At 37.3% G+C, this 19,836-nt stretch overlaps 1 protein-coding gene across 7 annotated transcripts in view; it reads left to right on the top strand.

The window, feature by feature from the left end:
• The window catches only part of LOC135205427 (uncharacterized), a 68,707-nt gene that overhangs the window by 46,266 nt on the left and 2,605 nt on the right, over positions 1 to 19,836 (top strand). The window lies entirely within an intron of this gene.

The raw sequence follows: 19,836 nt of genomic DNA, 5'->3' as shown, positions 1-19,836 counted from the left end.
AAGATCTTAATCCTCTGTTATCTCTAATTCCCTTTTGTAGAGACAGAGTATGGCCTTTTACTGCGTTCTTTGATAGCAGATATATACATAGGTGATTCTTCCCTCTGAAAGTGAAGAAAAAACCTCGCTATGTGGTTCACAGAGGTATCGGAAGAGGACAGTTTCCTCATTCCATCTAGCACGATCTGCAGCATTCTATGTCTTAGCCATGACTATTGTCATTTACCTTGAAAAAACCTCTCATTCATGTCCACTTCTGGTCAGTCTGCACGCGGACAGGCTCAGAGTGGAGAGGTTTTTATAGGTCTATTTATAATAGATTCTGATAGAATATCCAGATACTCTTGGAAAAGCCTTACGAAACATGCTGTGAGAAGACGTGACTTCTGTGAATCCAACCTCTCTAAGGCCAAAATGAGGCATACATCCTCTCTTCCTTTGACGCCCAGTTATCTTAATATCTGTTAAGAATTTATAACTAGGGAAAAAAAAAAAAAGGCTAAAGTTTATTCCCCTTCTTTAAATTTAAAGATGTCTTATATTGCTGACCTCTCTTGGTTCGAGGAAAAAGAAGCAGTCTAAAGGAAGCCTGTTCGTCTTCTACCTTACAAAGAGATCTATGAAGAAACGACTTTCCGCAGGTTCCTCACAACTCTTTTCAATAAGTGTTAGACATACGTTAACAGTTATTATCTTTCGATCGAGAAGGTTCTCACGGACATGCAAAATCTTGCATCGAACCTCTTAAGGATCGTTACGTTCCGTGTCTGTTCCCAAATAGGTTCTCTTTTGTTAACGCGAACAGGGGCGAAAAAAGAGATTCTCGATGCTCTTTGCGATATGAGAGAGTCGTGGAATTGGCCTAAGTGATTAAAATAAATCATTTCATCATTCCTTGTAAGCGACCCCTTTTCGATTAAATGGGTAACGAAATCAGGAACGAATCTTGCCGTTACCGAGCCTGCTGTCCGAGAGGCTACTGGACTCTTAGGTTAATAACTCGCTAAAACGAGAAAATATCTTGGATGGTGCTTCTGGCGCGGCAGGCGCTTCTGGCGCAATTTGCGCCAGGCTGGCGCTTCCTTCTAGTTATGCCTTTATGGTACCCGACATCCTTCACATGTTAATTCCGTTCTTAGTGGGAAAAAACTTTTATATACGTAGTATAGTCCATCAGGGAACAACTTCTGCCCACTAAGAGAAGTTTTTTCCCATCCGACTCGCCCAACTTCTCTTGAGCAATATCCGAATTTAAAAGGTTGTGTGCGTTTCTCGAAAGGATGAGAGAATTATATATATCGCGCGCTGCCGTATTAGAATCCTTTATAATACTGTCACATTGTGGTAAACAGCATTAATCTAGGAAACCTTTGTAAGGATACTAGGAATTCTGTAGTTAACCTCGGTATGTGCATAAGACTTGACCATACAGTAGTCTTAAAGTGAATTCTCTACTACATTCATCTTCTCACTAAGCATGTACTCTAATAAGCCATGCTTTCGTAAGCATGAGAGCATTATACAATATAGAGTTCCGCTGCGTTAGAATCTTTTAAAAATGTTACCTACGGTAAACAGCATTGAAATGTTGTAATATCTTTCTTATTGAAAGCTTCTTAGCTAAAGGCAGACAATATTTTATTTATGTTTGCTTAACTATCCCCTCAATCCGAGGCTAAAACCACGATTGTAGGGGAGAGACACGGTTATTCATTCCATCCCGCAGGAGAGAGACATGTTACCGACCACTCATGACCGACACCTACATGATAATGCGTTGGTGTCTAAAGCGATAGCAGTCTCGTTAGCCCGAAATGGCTTACTCTTCCAGAGTTGCCAGCTACTCCATTTAATAAAGGAATCTTATAAAATTATTATCGAACTTCAGGAAGTTCTTATAATGCGAAACAAGACTTCGATAAATCTAGAAGCTAAGTAGGTGTTGTCTTAACAATCCCTTTAAGCGTAGTCCTTCCTAGGAAATTCCTGGAAGGATACTGGTAACTGAGTTGCTCAGCAAAGAAGTAACTACGGTATGTGCTTATGATTGCCGTATCGTATTCTCACACAGCAGATACTCTACTACCTTCTTTCCCTGCCGAGGCAGATAGAGAAAGGATATTCTGGTGCCTGGATCCTTGCACCTAGCGCCTGGAATGTTCCACGCGCCTGGAATGTTCCGCACGCTAGAAAGGAGACTCGCTCCTGGAACGTTCCGCTTGCGTGGAAGGTCCCGTGCGCCCTGACAGTTCCGAGCGCCTACTAGACCCCTTTTAGAAAGAGCCTCTTGCCCGGACGTTCAATGGAAGGATCGTTCTGATTGCCACTACTGTAAGGCTCCTTGCTCTAGCCGTCTGTTTTTTCTGGCGCAATTTGCGCCAGGCTGGCGCTTCGTCTCTTTGAAGGCGCCTTGCGCCAAGAAAATTTTTCTAGAACGCGGCTCGCGTTTGGTTGTAGGAACGCGGCTCGCGCTAGTCTGTTAGCTGGAACGCGCCTCGCTGCTGGCTATAGGAACGTAGCTCACGCTAGCTTGCTGGAACGCGGCTTCCTGGCAGCAGCTGGCCTCAGTGTTCTCTTAGTTTTCAGAGAACGCGCTAGATCATCGCTCCAAACATACATTCTTCGTCTTTTCGGGAGTGTAAGATGAAGAGACGCACTTTTTTAAGGATGCCTTATCAATGGCTATCCTTGGCAGTCTGGGACGTTCTACAGAACCTGCCGAGGGGACGCCTGACCGGTGGGGGTTCTCCCTAACCTTCCTGCGGCCGTCGACTTTCCTCCTCCACTGGGTCTGGGAGTTTGGAAGAGGTCTAGGCCTGGAAGCGCTACGGAGTCGATCAGACGCACCCTCCACTGCACTGGGAACACTATATTCACTTCTTACCTTTTTAGAGCTCGCCTTTTGAGCTCCATCCATTTATCTTCAAATTTGCACATATGAATTTGTAGATTCTGTGGAGTAAGAAGGTGATGAGGATGCAACAACTACTAGAATTGTCAATACTCTAACTGCTCGTTAGTACGAGAGCTCTTAAAGCTTCTAAAGGTAAGCGTATCTAGTTATATGCTTTCTGACTTCCTAAAGTAGGAAGTTAGATCTTATATTTCCTTCATCAAGTTCTAACACTTATACACGTATTAGTGAAAAAAAATATCAATATTTCCCTTATTGCAAAATATAAGTGTCTACCGAAAAATTCGGGTAGTTTCACGTAATATATTTTTCGAAATTTCGAAGCCAAATTCATTAAAAAATTAATAAAAGCGTATGCCAAACCAAAGACCCAGTACTTCCCTGCAAAGACAGCCCAGAAGGTCGATGGCGATGAAAAAACGAAAATCAAGTCAGGAGGTAGCAACAACGTATGTTGACACTACCGCGACAGAGAAAATCTGGTTCTAGAAACGGTAATCGTTCCTATTCCTGCCACCAGCGGCAGGGGCGGTAGATCACCTGACCTACCTGCAGCGTGTGCCGCGAAATTCGAATTTCTGTCGGGACGACGGAGTCTATAGCTAAGTATATATCTGCTGGGTAAGTTCCATGTACAAAAACAAAAAGGTAGTAATGCATTTACAGTACATCTTTGCTGGAACTTTGAGTTCCAATTGCACAAAACCTTATTTGATATTATAAATCCCAATTAGGATTTATATTACCACCTTCTCACTGTAACGAAAGGTGCCCTGAAATGATACACTGCAAAAAGGTTATCATATCCCTCAAATAATGCATTGAATAAAACACTGCTCCACAGCCTCCTCTTTCAAATGTGACCCGAGTTCAAATGTAACAAGAGTCAGGCACAAATACACTCGAGGTATATTCATCACAACCACAAATAAGCGTGTTATTCTAGCCTTGCAATAGCTCAAAGCTCAATTGCACAAAATGAGCTTGTGATATATATACTCCAGACTAAGTACATTTCATGTTAAAGTAATATAAGCACAGTACTTTTTCAAAGAACAATAACACAAAGTCTACTAAGAAAGATGGATTAAACCACATAGCATTTCAATCAAAGATTTTAATACAGGGGTGTGCAACCTTTTTTATCCCAAAGGGCCACTAGTCACGACTATGTTGGTTGTATCGAGGGCCGCATAACCTTACTATTTCATGTTATTTACTACGGTCGAAGATATATTATGTGAGATTATATGAATAAAGATGGATAAAACTAGGGTGCTTAAGAATTCTGATTTAAAAATTGGGATGAATAAAAATAAGAATTGTCTGAAACAAAGGTATTTTCCTTACTATAAATGAGCTAATGAAAGGCTACCGTACCTTATTAGATAATGTACAAACATAAATAATTACTTATTATTGGTTTAACTGGGATTCATTGAAAAAAAAAAAACATAAGAATTATCAAACAAAGACATTTTCCTAACCATTAATGAGCAAATGAAAGGCTACCCTAGTGAGATGGTTGATGTTGCATTGGGACACCAACTCATCAATATCAGGTTGTATGGATAATGTGGCTACACGCAGGGTACATTCCAAATGTTCATCAGTAAGTACAGACCTATAGACCTATACTTATTTTTCACCAGATTCATTTTTGAAAAGAGCTGCTCACAAGTATATGTGCTACCAAACACTGCCATCATTTTCCTTGCATGAGCAGAGAGTTTTAGATACACTATTACTGATACATCCTTCTTATAAAACTGGTATACTTAACTTACATCAAACTTCTTTCTTAGTTCATCATTGCACTGTAGTTCAATTATTTCCATCTGTATGTCCTCAGGAATTGCTGTCACACCCACAGAACAAGGAGTGGCAAAGACTTCAATGGCTTGTGAATTAATCTTTCTGAAAATTCCTCTCGTAAGTCTGCCAACTTGTCACCATACTTCTGATACTGAGGGTTGCTAGTGTCATGGTTTTTCAGCTTAGGAAAGTGGGCTGGGTTTTGGTTTCTCATTTGGGACTCCCACAAATGCAATTTTATCTGGAAGCCTTTGATCAGTGAGAACATCTCATTTATTAGTTGATCTTTTCCTTGATGTTTAATTTAACATTCAGTGCACTAAGATGATCATTTATATCTACTAAAAATGCTAAATCACATCTCCATTCCTTATCTCTCAATTCAGGGATAGCATTACCTTTCATATCTAAGAACAGCTCAATTTCTTCCAAAAGGTCATATGTTCTCTTCAACAGTCCTGCTTTGCTTAGCCACCTTACCTCACAAAAATACTTCACATCACTGTACTTTGCATCAATGTCTGCTATTTACTTATGAAACTTGCAGTGATTTAAACCTCTTGACCTAATGAAATAGACAGCTTTCACGAGAATATTAGTAACATGCTGAAAGTTTATTGTCTTTGCACATAAAGCTTCCTGGTGTATGATACAATAAAGGACAATAAGTGAACCGAAGTCAATATTTTGAAACCCCATTCTAGTCTTCAGTAATCCAACAACCCCATTTCTCTGACCAGAAAACGCAGGCGCACCATCTGTTGTAATGGAAACTAAATTAGTGTAGTCCAGTCCAAACCTTGCCAATACTTTTTCCAGTTCATCAAAAATAGATTGTCCTGTTGTGGTCCCCTTCATGCTTTGTAGTGAAGCCATTTCCTCTGTAATATTATAGTCACTGTCAACTCCCCTAATATACACAGCCAGTTGTGCAGTGTCTGTGGTGTCACAACTCTCATCAAGAGCAACAGCGTATGAAGAAAATTACTAACTCGCTTGTCAATTGTACTTTCAATATTCCCTGAAAGACTGTCTATTCTTCTAGCAACAGTAAATCTTGAAAGGCCTATGTTTTCAACTAGTTTCTTTTTGTCAGGAAACATATTGTCTGAGGCTACACACAAACATTCTTTAAGTACCTCACCATCAGAATAGGGCTTGAGTCTTTTTGGAAGGAGAGAGAGAGAGAGAGAGACGAACTGACTATTCCAACAACTTTTCTCTTCTCTCTCTCTCTCTCTCTCTCTCTCTCTCTCTCTCTCCTCTCTCTCTCTCTTCTCTCTCTCTCTTTCATGTTAATGCTGTATATATTGCACAGGGTACTTTTTAAACTGTCACAAACAGACCTGTATAGGGTACTTTTTTAACTGTCACAAACTGACCTGTATAGGCAAGCCCTATGGGTTGGAAAGAGTTCAGCATCCTGCATACACCCAATATGAAGAGTAAGATTACATAAATCAATCTACAACGAACAAGTATGCACCCAGCAGCAGTTCTTCAATTGCAGGTACTATTTCTTCCTAATTGATTACAGTATTGTTCAATGTACTATATATATGTACAATATAACAAAATACTGTATCTTGCGAGATGGCCCATTAAAACTGCACAAAAAGTTCAAATACAACGTATAATTGCCAATAAAATTTTGCATGAGTCAAGCGGAAAAATTATACCAGGTCAACCTATCAGCCAAGTTCATGAACCACTAACAAAACTATGTACTGATAACCTCAACAAGGGCATTTGTGGGCATCAGAGGTTTCTTAGTTCAATGACAACAGTATACAGCATTTTCATCTAAAGTTAAGACATGAACTCCTGATCATATGTTAGCCAGGTAAGTAAAGTGCCCTACATTAGCTTAGTTTGAGATGCAATACTGTAAATACCACTGTTACACTTTCTGGCTATGGGGGAGGGGGGAGGGTAATGAGTCCATTGGTGCTCTGAGCTAGTTTAGCCTAGGATGTAGTACAGCTACAATTATGATGGGCATATTTTCAAGAATATTTCCATACTTGGGTAAAATACCGGAAGGCCGGCATCTACCATAGCATGACCACCTTCCCGAAAATCGAAAATTATATATGGCCTTAATTTGTGACTTGGGAGGAAAAAACTTACTTCGAGAGGAAAGTAGAGGTCTCTAGGTGTTGCTTCGACAGAAGCTGGCTCTTGACTAATGTCTCTCCTGGGTTACAGGACATGTTAAAGTACTTTTTCGTTAAGGTGGTCGCGCTACGGTAGAGCCGGCCATACGATATTTTACCCTAGCACTGATAAACATGTTTCGGATCACCTGAAGATTAGCGACCCCTAATACCTCTCCTGAAGAAAATCGACCCTAATATTTTCCTCCTGAAGAAAAGCGACCCCAATATTTTCCACCTGAAGATAAACAACCTCTGCTTGTTGGTGTCTCCTATCTTCAGGAGACCCAAAAATACTCAAACCTACTGTAACCCCTATGGCTAGCGCACGCAGCGCAACATTACCTCTTGCCAAAACATACCGAGCTTGCCAAGAATCTTTAAATAAGCGGATAAGGCGCGAAGCGCCGTTCCGCCACGGCCTTACTGTAACCCCTATTAATCCCTCACCTTAAGAAAAGCGACCCCAATATTTTCCACCTGAAGAAAAGCAACCCCAGCGTGTGTTGGGGTCACTTTTCTTCAGGTGATCCCATGTTTCATATATCTTTATGGTTATTTTGCACATTTCACTACTCATTAATGTGGAAAAGGCTGTTAAATGCATATGTATACTGTTTTTTTCAGAAATTATCCAGTAATTATCCATTTGGTAACCCATGATTAGGTTAATCCCAATAGAGTACACTAACAGATGATCAATCAGGACAGCCATCTGCTGGTAGGTGTCAATGATGATTTCATTTAACAAATGTCTAGGAGAGGGCCGCATGAAGATATCAGTGATTTTCAATGTATTTTTACTAGAATGTGTAGGAATGTATGTAAATAGTGGTATACGAATGAGATAATTTAGTGAAATTTGATAACAGTAGAAATATCGACGATCAAACTCACGCTACTCTTGTCTTCCTCCCAGAATTTTTCTAAGTCTGTTGTTATTATTGACTGTGTCTTGTTTTTAGCTCAAATGAGCCCTGTAACTACTATAATCCGCAGACAAACTAGTCCACTATGACGTCTTACATGTTTGGCCAATCACAGTTTCATTTTCTGACACCTCATCAACTTTGGCCAATGGCGCAGGTGTTTGAAAATTTTCTCAGCGTGACAATACATTATCTCACCCAGAAATTTCAGTTCGTTCTTAGACATGGAGGCCGTAGCAAGCACTTCAGCTGTTATTGCACAAGAAGTTGAAATTCCAGCTTCTTGTCCTGACTGTTTCCTTAGTTACGGTGAATTTGTTTTAGCATATTCGGGGAATATTGAAAAACTAGTGGATTTGTGCCAGACACACAATTTAATTTTACAAAATAAAATTTGTCCATATTGTCATGAAGGTGGTGTAGGGTAGATTATAAAGAAACCATAGTTTTAGGTGTGATAAATCTTACATACGAAAGGACGTAGATGTAAGCGTTGTTCATATAAAGTGTCTTTGTTTGTTGGTACCTGGTTTTCAAAAGTGAAAGTGGACATTGAAACTAATTTGAAATTTATAGTTTTGTGGGTTCAAAATTGGTTTTGCTATGAAGTAGCCATTTCTGAATTAAAATTAAATAAAGGTACTGTATGCGATTGGTCGTCATTTTGCAGGGAAGTAGTAATTAATTGGGTATTTCGGCGCAGCAAGAAAATTGGCGGCAACAATTGTATAGTGGAAATTGACGAGTCCAAATTCGGCAAGCGGAAATATAACGTTGGACGAGTAACAGACGGCCAGTGGGTATTTGGTGGTATTTGCCGCGAATCACAAGAGTTTTTCCTGGTTCCCATGGAAACTCGGGATCGTGACACCCTGCTCTCAGTGATTAAGGAGAGGATCGAGCCAGGCACAACCATAATTTCTGACTGTTGGCGCGCATATGACTGTCTGGCAGAGGAAGGTTTTAAGCATTTGACTGTTAACCACAGTCTTCACTTTGTTGATCCCCAGACACAGGCTCATACCAATACTGTGGAGAGGAAGTGGCAGGACGTGAAGAATTTAGTGCCTAAATTTGGTAGGAGAAAGCAACACTTTGTCGGGTACCTGGCCACTTCCTACTTTAAGTTGCATGTCAGGGAACCTTCACAACGGCTTCACGTTTTCCTCAAAGTAGCAGCATATCTTTATCAACCAACAGTTTAAGGTAAGCTTCATTAATTTATAGAGTATATTATAATGGTGGTAGTAGAACGATGTATACAGCAGTACCATCACTATGGATTTGGTTTGATGGATGTGTTAGGTAGTGGCCTTAAGGGGGTTGCAAGGGGGGCGGAGCCCCCTTGTTAGGCCTAGGTAGGGTACAGGGCCCTAGGTTAGGTTAGGTGGTTTGTACGTATTAGGTTCGGTAGCGCCCCGAAAATCACTGTGGCCTTAAGGGGGGTCGCAGGGGGGGCGGAGCCCCGCCAACTATGTCTAGGTAGGGGTACAGGGCCCTAGGTTAGGTTAGGTGGTTGTATTAGGTTTGGTAGTGCCCCAAAAATCACTTTTCTCCTCCTCCTCCCCACCCAAAAACCCCGCTTCCCATGAGGTCCCCCATAATTGTAGTAGTAGGTTTATGCTTACATTTTATGTGTAAGAGTAAGTCTTACCTTGTTTTTAATTCATTTCCTCATGTTTCTATGCGATGTGCAACACCAATCTGGTCGTTTTTTGCCGTTTTTCGTCGTTAATACTTGAAAAACGGGTGCGGCCTTCTCCTGGACAATTACCACCAATTTATCTGAATTTTTAAATGATACAAATTCCTTCATTATTGTTACATTCACTGGAGTTAATTTTCTTCTCAACAGAAGATTTGCATTAACTCAACTTGTTTTCTTTTTTTATTTAAAGTAATATTTATTTGGACGACTGTAATTAATCCCCAAGGGCCAGTACTAAACACGGCGAAATACATTGGACGCCCCAATCCCTAGTGGATGTCATGTCCGCGGTTACGTTCCTTGCAGTTCGTGTGGAACTACTCTTTAGACTTACCCTGCAAGAAACGTAACCGCAGATACGACATCCACTAGGGATTGGGGCGTCCAATGTATTTCGCCGTGTTTAGTACTGGCCCCTGGGGGTTAATTACAGTCGTCCGAATAAATATTACTTAAAATTCTTGTTCAGTAAGTAAAACTGCATAGAAAAACCCAGCTGCCATAGTTTAGGCCGCCGCGGATAAGTACCCTAGATCTATCTAGCCTTTGAGTTACCATTGAATATGGAAGTTGTGATTTGATAAAACAAACATCAAGGATAGATAAATTCTCCCACGGACTGCAAGGAACGGTCCCGCGAATACGAAAGCCGTGCTTAATAGTAGGTACCTATCAGTCCCTAGAGAGTTAATTACAGTCGTACGACACAAATTAACAGTAAATTGTTAATAAGCAACCAAACACCAAAACAGTCCATTTCCAAGGAAATATACTGAACACGGAGCAATTACTTACATCTGCCGAATTGTAATTTCTCAAGATGTTTTCTGCTTTTCCCGACACAAACAACATTTACACATAGGTAGGTTAGGTAGTACCAGCTAGATTTTCTTGCTAACAAAATTAATTTTTGCCTAGCCTAAGGGTACCTTCTACAGTCAATTTGAAAAGTATCAATGCAATTTCTGCAAAAATGAAACTACCAAACATCGCATGAAATAAATTGTCCAATTTTGCAATAGGTAGCCTAACTACTTTGTTATAAAAAATACTCGTTTAAAATTTTTAGAAATAGCCTACTATTTTAAAAACTTGATACCAAAGTTTCATCTCATCGATAAAACTGAACAAAGTGAAGATTAGCCACATGAAAACCAGTAGATCACTTTCGACTCACCACACCAGTTGTGGATACTTTGATACTAGGCTATGAAGCAGACTTTGGTAATAAGTGGCGAAATTTTCTCGTTTTTCATAAATGGCTTAATATTACGTTACACTCTCACACAACACCGCGTATTCTACGTATTTCACTGTCAAATACAATTCCACGGAATTAATTTGAGTCAAATTCACTAATAAATACACTAACCGAAGACTGGCATCTAGCGACAACGTCTAGTCTACAAAACAATGAGAATGAACTGGTCTAGTCCAAAGACTATATACTGAAGGAAGATAGGAAGGCTGAGCCTAATATCACTCAAATGAGTGTGCGAAAAAAAGATGCCAGATAGTCCCATGCGAAACGAATAGCTCCATCTATTGAGCGAACGGTTAAACATTCAGAGCGGTAATGCCTACGGGAATATAGGATGGAATTCGATTGTAAATTTTGCGACAAATTTGTTCATAATTTGCAATTACTACGTCAGTATATTTTATTCTATATTTATGATATTCTTAAATTTTAGGTAACTAAATTGAAAATTTACAAATGGTACATGTATATAGATTAAGAATACACTTCCTTATGTTTTCTCAGTTTATGTTTTAAGTTTATTAATATTATAACCATTTTTAAATGTTCTATACAATATCATGTTCGAATAAAGTAAAATATACCATACATTTGATTTGTTAAACTTAGCCACAAGTGCATAAGTGTAGGCATACATTTAATTACAGTTTGTAGGCCATTGTAGAATGGAGATATTAGGTGTATATAAAACACAATTGTAATTTTTTTTTTTATTGAAACGGAAATGCATGATGCACTCATGTATACTCTTTAGTAACATAAACGAATAAATGTATAAATATACAAACAAAAGGAACAAAATAACTCGCTAAATTGTATCACACGCAAAAATAATCAAAAGGGGGGTTGGAAATAGAAATAAGGCCGCTACAAACCAACCAAAAATGCAAGATAAATCACATGCAAATGAACTTTAATAAATTATACATAAGAAAAAATAACTCGGTAAATAATAGTGCACATACAAAAATTGTAAACCAAAAAAAAAAAAAAACAACAACAACACATACAAGCAAACCAAAATTGCATGATGAATTACATGCAAATAGGCTCTATATAAATTGTGAATATGAGAAAACATAATACTAAAAAAAGGTTTTCTTCAAGAATTAAATTAAATACATAGTGCAAAACATAAGAATAAACTATTAAAATTTTCGTTATATATATATATAGATATATATATATATATATATATATCTATATATATATATATATATATATATATATATATAAATTTTTTGAAATTTATTTATTTATTTAATTGTATTTCAGAAACGACCATTTATTGGGGAAAAATATTTTGTTTTGATCTGTTAAAAAAACTGATTCTGGTAACTCTTACCATTTGATTTTTATGGTTGTGAATGTTGGTTCTCCTTCTTGTGTAACCCCTAATTTTATAGGTCTCATACTGTATTTCAGGATTTTGTAAATTATCATTTCCATGAGAATGCTACAATCAACACCATCATTAGTAGTAATTGTAGTAGAAGCAAGCAGCAGCAGTAGGAGGAAGGGTAGTAGTAGTAGCAGTATTAATAGCAAATGTAGGTCAAGCAGTCATCATATTTGTAGTAGGACTAACACTTGTAGCATACAACTAATATTATCCATAATGCTTGTTACTGTGGCATTACTGTACACTTCACGGCCAGTATCCTTTGGATAACCATCAGTAAATTCTGGAAATGCAAATAATATGAAATGAAATAAATGCCATATCATACTTTATCATTTGGATGGTAAAATCATAAGTATTTTAGGCATAAATACATACAAAAACCCTATAAACAAGATTTTCTTACCAATATCTGATTGAACATTTCACTTAATTCAATATTTTCACAATCTTCTTTGGAATTTTCACTGGTCAGTTGATAGATGAACCTTATAGCCATAATACAACTAGTCTAACACTTTTTCACTGAAGACAAAGTGAATATATGTGTAGCATAATATAACAAAATCTTAAAGGTCAATCTTTACCTACTATATGAATTCTAGTTTAGTAAAAGCAAAACTGGAATATCTACCAAAAGCATAGACCATTTACCATGTTTCAAGGATGAAGCTCTTATGTCAGATGATCTATTCTCCAGAGCAGGAATGATACCTACAAGATAACTATATTTAGAATAATTGTGTGCACTTATCATTTCAGAAAATTTTAACATATACAAACTGCACATCAAACACACACCATATTCAAGGTTGTGCAAATTCTCGTGTAGGATAAGTCAGCAAACTAGTTTGATGTGTAATTTGCTTGGTGGTGTAAATCTATTGATGTATCTGAAAATATGTATTTTCAACAATAAGTGCATTATACAAAATATATTTATATAAAAATATACATATAGCGCACAAAAATCATTTTACTAAATTATGTACTGCAGTTATATAAATTATTAAAGACATATATACATACATATATGAATAGATATATCCAAAGTGCAACATGGAAAAAAATATAAATAGGATGAAACAAAGAATGCCATGAAGGAAAATGAAAGGTGAGAATACTGGCAAGTGCTTTCTGTGTACTTTATTCTGCTATCAGAATAAAGTACGTATACGGCAAAAGTGCTTGCGAGTTTACCTTTCATTTTCCTTGCAGCATACCCACATGTAAAAAAGGCATCTAAGCTTTATATGGCTACAATTAAATCAGCATTTTTCAATAACTCACTTATCTTTATAAGGTCAACATACTGATCTGGTGCAGCTAGTAGAACCTGTAATGTGCAATAGATGCAGGCTTTTTATGTAGAAAAAAATATGTCTCACTGATAAAAAATCAGTTGATAATATTATAATGACTAAACACATAAATAAAATAGATAACACGTACCTTCCACATGTTGATCATGGGCAGGCATTGTGGCAGTGTTTGTCAGAAGCTGGATGAAGTTATTTTTTGGTGGAGAAATGCCTGCTGCACCACACAATATTACCTTCATTTAGTTGTCGTGAGGTTTTTTTGCCTCAACTCCTGAATTTGGATGAGGTTCCTCCATATCAAGCATCTAGGTGATATAATACTATATGTTATGCCATCCTATTTCACCAGCATACAAAAAATCCTTCTACTATTCTATAGTTAGGTTAGGTTAGGTAAGGTTACGTTGGGCAATGTAAGGTAAACTTTTTGTGGGAATCACATTGAGATTATTTTTGAAAAAAAATCCTATGGCTATTTTCGGAGCTACAGCCAAACGTATTTTCTTGGCTGTGACTCAGCTACTCATTTAGACTTGGGAAATATGCTCTTGCTATTCTAGAACTTTCTGCAAGGTTAGCTACTTTTCTGTAGCAATGTCTTCCTAAGCTCTTGTGAGTTAGTCTTTACTATAATTTGCTCTATTAACTCTGGTCTAGATCTCCAAATTCACAAGTTGAAGCTAATTTCCTTAACCTAGTCACAAATGAATCTACTGTCTCACCTGATTCCTGCGAGGCTTCGATGAGCTAATAACATCAAAGTACATATTTGCTTGAGGAGCAAATGGATTTGTGAGCCCTTCAATTGTCTTCTGTAAAATTCCTGAACTTCTAAACCTGCAGTATGAAGTAACAAAGGTTTCTCTGCTGCTTTTACATTTTCCCTAGTGCTTCTAAATAAATTTGGAAGTGCTTCTCCACTTTTTTCGATTTTTTACCCACACTGATTTTGGATCATCCCCGATACTAAATCTGTCTAACCTTTGGACATCTATCGGCATGTTTGCTGTGATACTAATCAGTTTCGGTTAGGCTAAGAATTTGGAAGTTTTTTTCTAACCTTTCTAACCTTGTAGGCTATACTTTCATTGACATACCTTGAACACTTTTACTCTCTAAACCAGCACTTTTTTTCATTCTCTTAACACTCCTGAATTGGCACAGCACTGCTTGGTTGCTGGTTTGAGTGTGATGAAGTCATAAAGTTACTCAGTAAACTTAAAAAAAAAAGAAAAAAAGTTTGAAACAAAAAAAACAAAAAAAAATGTACTGCGGATGCCTTGCCTTAATATTATAGCCAATATCAGTGGGGATTACTGATTAGTAGCACATATTTAATGTATTATGCTGTAAGTAATGACCGTTCTTTATCATTAGGGTACCTGTGAAACACTTATTGAGGATCGGTTTCTCTCGTTTATTGCAAACAACACATTTGTGTGACTTATTCACTGTTGGCGCCACGATTTCGTTTGTGTCAACTGTCAAATTTTAAATATAAACAAACAAACAGACGACCTGCGATATACCTACAACGCCATCTGAACACTGAGCGGTCAAACTATTGTGTTCACTTTGGGTTGGCAACTAGTATATTAACATTCCTATTTTGAGCCTTCCTATCTTCCTTCAGTATATAGTCTTTGGTCTAGTCATTGGTCACTGAGTGTGGTTCCAATATTTCCTAAGAAATAAAATACTTAGTCTATTTTGTAAATATGGCTTTCTGGGAGTCCAATTAAGAGCATTCTATAATTTATATTAATGTTTTAAGTAAAATAGTAAATAACTTAGAGGAACAGTTAACTTTAACGTTGCTTTATTTCTTTTTATTAGAGCTTCCGGTGTACACAGAGAATTCTGGTAGGGTAAAAGGACCCTGACAGAGTGCCACTGCCCCTAGCTTCGTCCTAGATGCCCTTGATGAATTATAATAAACCAATTTAGGCTGAAGTAAATATCATCCACACAAGGACAACATTAAACTCATTACTAATCGCCTCTCTATCGAATTCTTCCTCAAAAGAAAGAAAATTCACTTTAATATACTCACCATACAAGTGTTTATAGAAATCTTTGCAATGGCATTTACAGTTTGTTTTCACTATAGAATTAGATGGCAATTGCTGGGTTTAGTTAACAGCAAAGTAGCACGATGTAATTATTCCATTGCACTCCTTATCTTGAAATCTATAAGAAAAAGCTTATTATCATTCATCTGGTTCTTCGTCCTTATTGGACAAACGAAGAAAAAGAACAGCGTCTGAGATTCTAATACTGTATAAGGAAAATGAAAACAAACCTTAGTAACTGTGAGTTTTTATTAATAAGAATAATTGCATATGTTACGAGGATGACAACCGCCAACTACTGAATTACAGAGATATTTTAGTGAACCCGGCACTGACTCTTGCTTCTAGAGCTAGAGTTTTTAAACACTTGACTGTCTAAGAACGTTTCTGCCCGTGCAAATTTGACAGGTGGTACAGAAAACGGGACGGTCATGAGAAAGATTAGTTCAGTTGCACATAAAGTTAAATGCGTCTAATTAAACTTGGAAAGAATGTGTGCCCCGCCGCGTGCGGTATTATATATATATATATATATATATATATATATATATATATATATAAGTGAATTACACAGGAAAATGATAGTCAGAAATCCAAGCGCTTTCGTCTTTACTCAGAAATTGTCAAGGAGTAAATATTAACTCCTTGACAATGTCTGAGTAAAGACGAAAGAAAGCGCTTGGATTTCTGATATCATTTTCCTGTGGAATTCGCTTATTTTATGAAGTCACGTGCATCTACTGTGATTTTTTAAGCAACACACACACACATACATATATATATATATATATATATATATATATATATATATATATATATATATATATGTATGTATGTATATAGACAAAATGCTATCTAAATGATCCAGTACTAATTTTGAGGGACGAATTATAAAGAAATACCGTTGTATAAGGAGAGTGATACGCAAACATGTGATGGTTTAATCTTCATATACATATAAATATACATAAATACTTACATATACAAAAAGATATCTATTGAAAAAGACTTACTGTCACCTTTGAAATACAGGAACACATTATGTATACATTCTTGAATTTGCTGTACCTATGTTTAAATGTATTGCATATTCTAGATATGAGTGGTCGTTTACATAATTATTATTCAAGAATAATACACAAATTATAGACCGATGTTTTTGCTGTGTTTTCGTAGAGCCATAGAGCTGGAATGTTTTATTTTTTACAGATTGAATATCAATAAGACGAGGGCTAGCAGGTACAAATGTGCCCAAGTCTATACACATCAAAAGGCTGGTGTACACCTTTGTCTGTGATAATATAATAATATATAAATAATAATAATAATAATAATAAAATAATAAATAATAATAATGAGTGACTATGCGTATGATAGGACTCGAGTACGAAGTTTTCAAACGAAGCCAAAGTATTAGACTTATAGTTAGCTTTTAAATCTCGGTTAGGTTAGACAAATCCAAAGGTCCACATCATGCCTTCTTGGTCCATATCAGCACCTTGCCATCGCACCTATCGGACGCCACTGTGCAAGGCGCCCCCCCCACCCCCCCCCCCCCCCCCCCCCCCCCCCCCCATGTTGGAATAAGGCCAGAATACGCTATACCAACCAGTTCCAAGATGGATCTGATATATTGTTTGCTATACACATCAGTCTATGATATTTGTAAATATTTACAAACGATTCTTGCCTGGATCACTGAACATATTTCTAAAATAATTTTTGAAACTAACTTGTTTTTTGGAAGCTGCTTTATCAACAGCAAACTCTATAATATATCTTGACAAGTGCACAGGAAATAGCAAGTGTACGTTGACGAGAGTGATTCAGTGACATAATCGCTGCAGAGCGATTGTCCATTGTTTTTTAAGCCGTGTCTTACAATTACATAGCATTTTTCGTTAGCCGCACAATAAATACGAATTTAAAGTATTCAAATATCACAACACTGACTAGATACGCGAGTAACTTTTACCGTTAAGATACATTTTACTTTATTTCTATTTATTTATTTATTTGACATTTTCGGATTTGTTTTCCTTTTCATTGGCAGAAAGGGAAAGTCAATACGCCTCAGGCACTGTGGTTTTCCGTATCCAATATATGTAGTGTTACTAGAACAATATATACTTGTTGACATTTGATATTCTGCGGAGAACACGGAATGAAAGAAGTGTTCCGTCTCTCTCTCTCTCCCTCTCTCTGTGTTCAACGGTATATTCCCTTCCTGATATTTGTTTCATTCATTTCTTTAAATACATTCATTCGATTTTATCTTGAGCCTTTAAATGCAATTATTGAATGCTTTATTTTATTATTTAAACGGTTTCAAAAACGTTCTCGCTCATGCTTTTAAATACGTTCAATCTGACGAGAGAGAGAGAGAGAGACGCTAGTGCTAGTACTACACTCACCCTTTGCCCTTATCGAAGAGGACCGTAGTCCGCCTGTAGATCGATTGTCCAATACTTTTCCCATCCCTGTACGACCCATAAACCCGTGTGATCGCGCTTCTCACAATGGTGGGAGGGGATGCGATATGGCGGCAAATCACCTCCCGTTCCCCCACCCCCTTCACCCAACTCTCTTCCTCTCCTTTTTCTTTTTCTTGTGGGTCTTCATTACGAGGTGGCGATGCATCAAAAGACTCCTCTTCTCGTTTGGCGTGTTTTCAATACCAAGAAGGGTTTCTCTTTTTCTTTCTGCTCGGTGGAAACGATAGAATGGTTATTGAGGTCAGGAGATAACTGGTCGGCTCCATTTTTTTTTTTTTTTTAAGTAGCTAGGAAAGAGGGCAGGCAGGGGTTATACGCATCTAGATCGTTTCCTAACGTGGATTGTGTGTTCAATAGAGTATATAAGCGTGATTTACTTCATTTGTGTTTACAATATGAAACAGGGTTCTGTCCCTTTTATTAAATTGTTTTCAATATTAGGCATATTACTCAATATAAGCACGAGTATTTTTATTATTTATCACTTCAGTCCCTTTTATATTTATGTCATTTTCAGGTTATTCACTGACATAACTTATATCACTGGACTTATTTTTTCCCAGAGTTGCCAACGTCCATGTCAGATTTTTCATTCATTCTTGTCAGAATTATTCCTTACCATCATCACATAAAATAAATGAATGAATTAAATTACTTCTCATTATTGTTAGTTCCAAGATGAAATCGCCTGACTGACAAGAAAACAAAAGAAGTGAACAGAGTTTTTTCCATAAGCCACTTCGAGAAAAAAAAAAAAATCGCCCTTCAGTCACTGCGCTTTTTTTTTTTTTTCTTTAGTTCAGTTTCACTGTCTAGTATATTATTAGCGGTGCCTCGAGCCATCGAGATACTGCATAGAATTCGATGGACGACACAAACTGCAACAAGCAGCAACAGTTTTCTTACACCATTCAGAAAAGCACCAAAAAATTACCTTACTAATTAATAGTAATTAGTCATAAAGATATCGGACGATTTATCGACACAACGTCGCCATAAGGAATAAGAAACACGCAACTAAGAGGCACTTCAGTTTCAAGTCAGCTATCGTACTTTGAGCTCTGTCCGTTGTAGCCCCTCAAGTAGTATGTTGGAGGATGTCCTCCAAGTCATACAATCCTCTATAGAAAACTCGGCATTCGAGGACGAGGTGACCGGGGATGAAAAGGGCCTCAGAAGCAATGAACCCGACGGAACGAGACACCACCAGTCTCTCGTCTCCAGAGCCGGATACCTGAACGCCGGACATGAGGTCGTCAACGACCTGTGGAAAAGAAGGGAAAAGTAACGCAACGGAAGAAATTGCCTTGTTATTGCAATATATACATTATATATATATATATATATATATATATATATATATATATATATATATACATATATATATATATATATACTATATATATATATATATATATATATATATATATATATATATATATATATATATATATACTTACAATACACGAACACATTTCACACAATTTCAATTTTCTATTCACACCAGGATCGACCACACCTCTCAAATGACAGGACGCTAACAACTGACGCATTAAGTGGGTCATCTATAGTAAATTCACATCAACCGTGCATTTGATGTTTAGGCCAGTCCCTTATGGCATTCCTGCTTGGCTGTTGATAAGCCAATCACAGGGCTGGAAGCTCTCAGTCTCTCTCAAGAGTTCACATGGGTAGGATCTATGTTCCACCTCTCCTGAGGGATACTTTTTTCAAAAGTATCACTCAGGAAAGGTGGAACATA

This window comes from Macrobrachium nipponense, chromosome 24, assembly GCF_015104395.2.
Source record: "Macrobrachium nipponense isolate FS-2020 chromosome 24, ASM1510439v2, whole genome shotgun sequence".
In the NCBI taxonomy this organism is placed as follows: domain Eukaryota; kingdom Metazoa; phylum Arthropoda; class Malacostraca; order Decapoda; family Palaemonidae; genus Macrobrachium; species Macrobrachium nipponense.
Note: the sequence above shows the minus strand (reverse complement) of the source record. Positions and strands in the feature narration are given on the sequence as shown.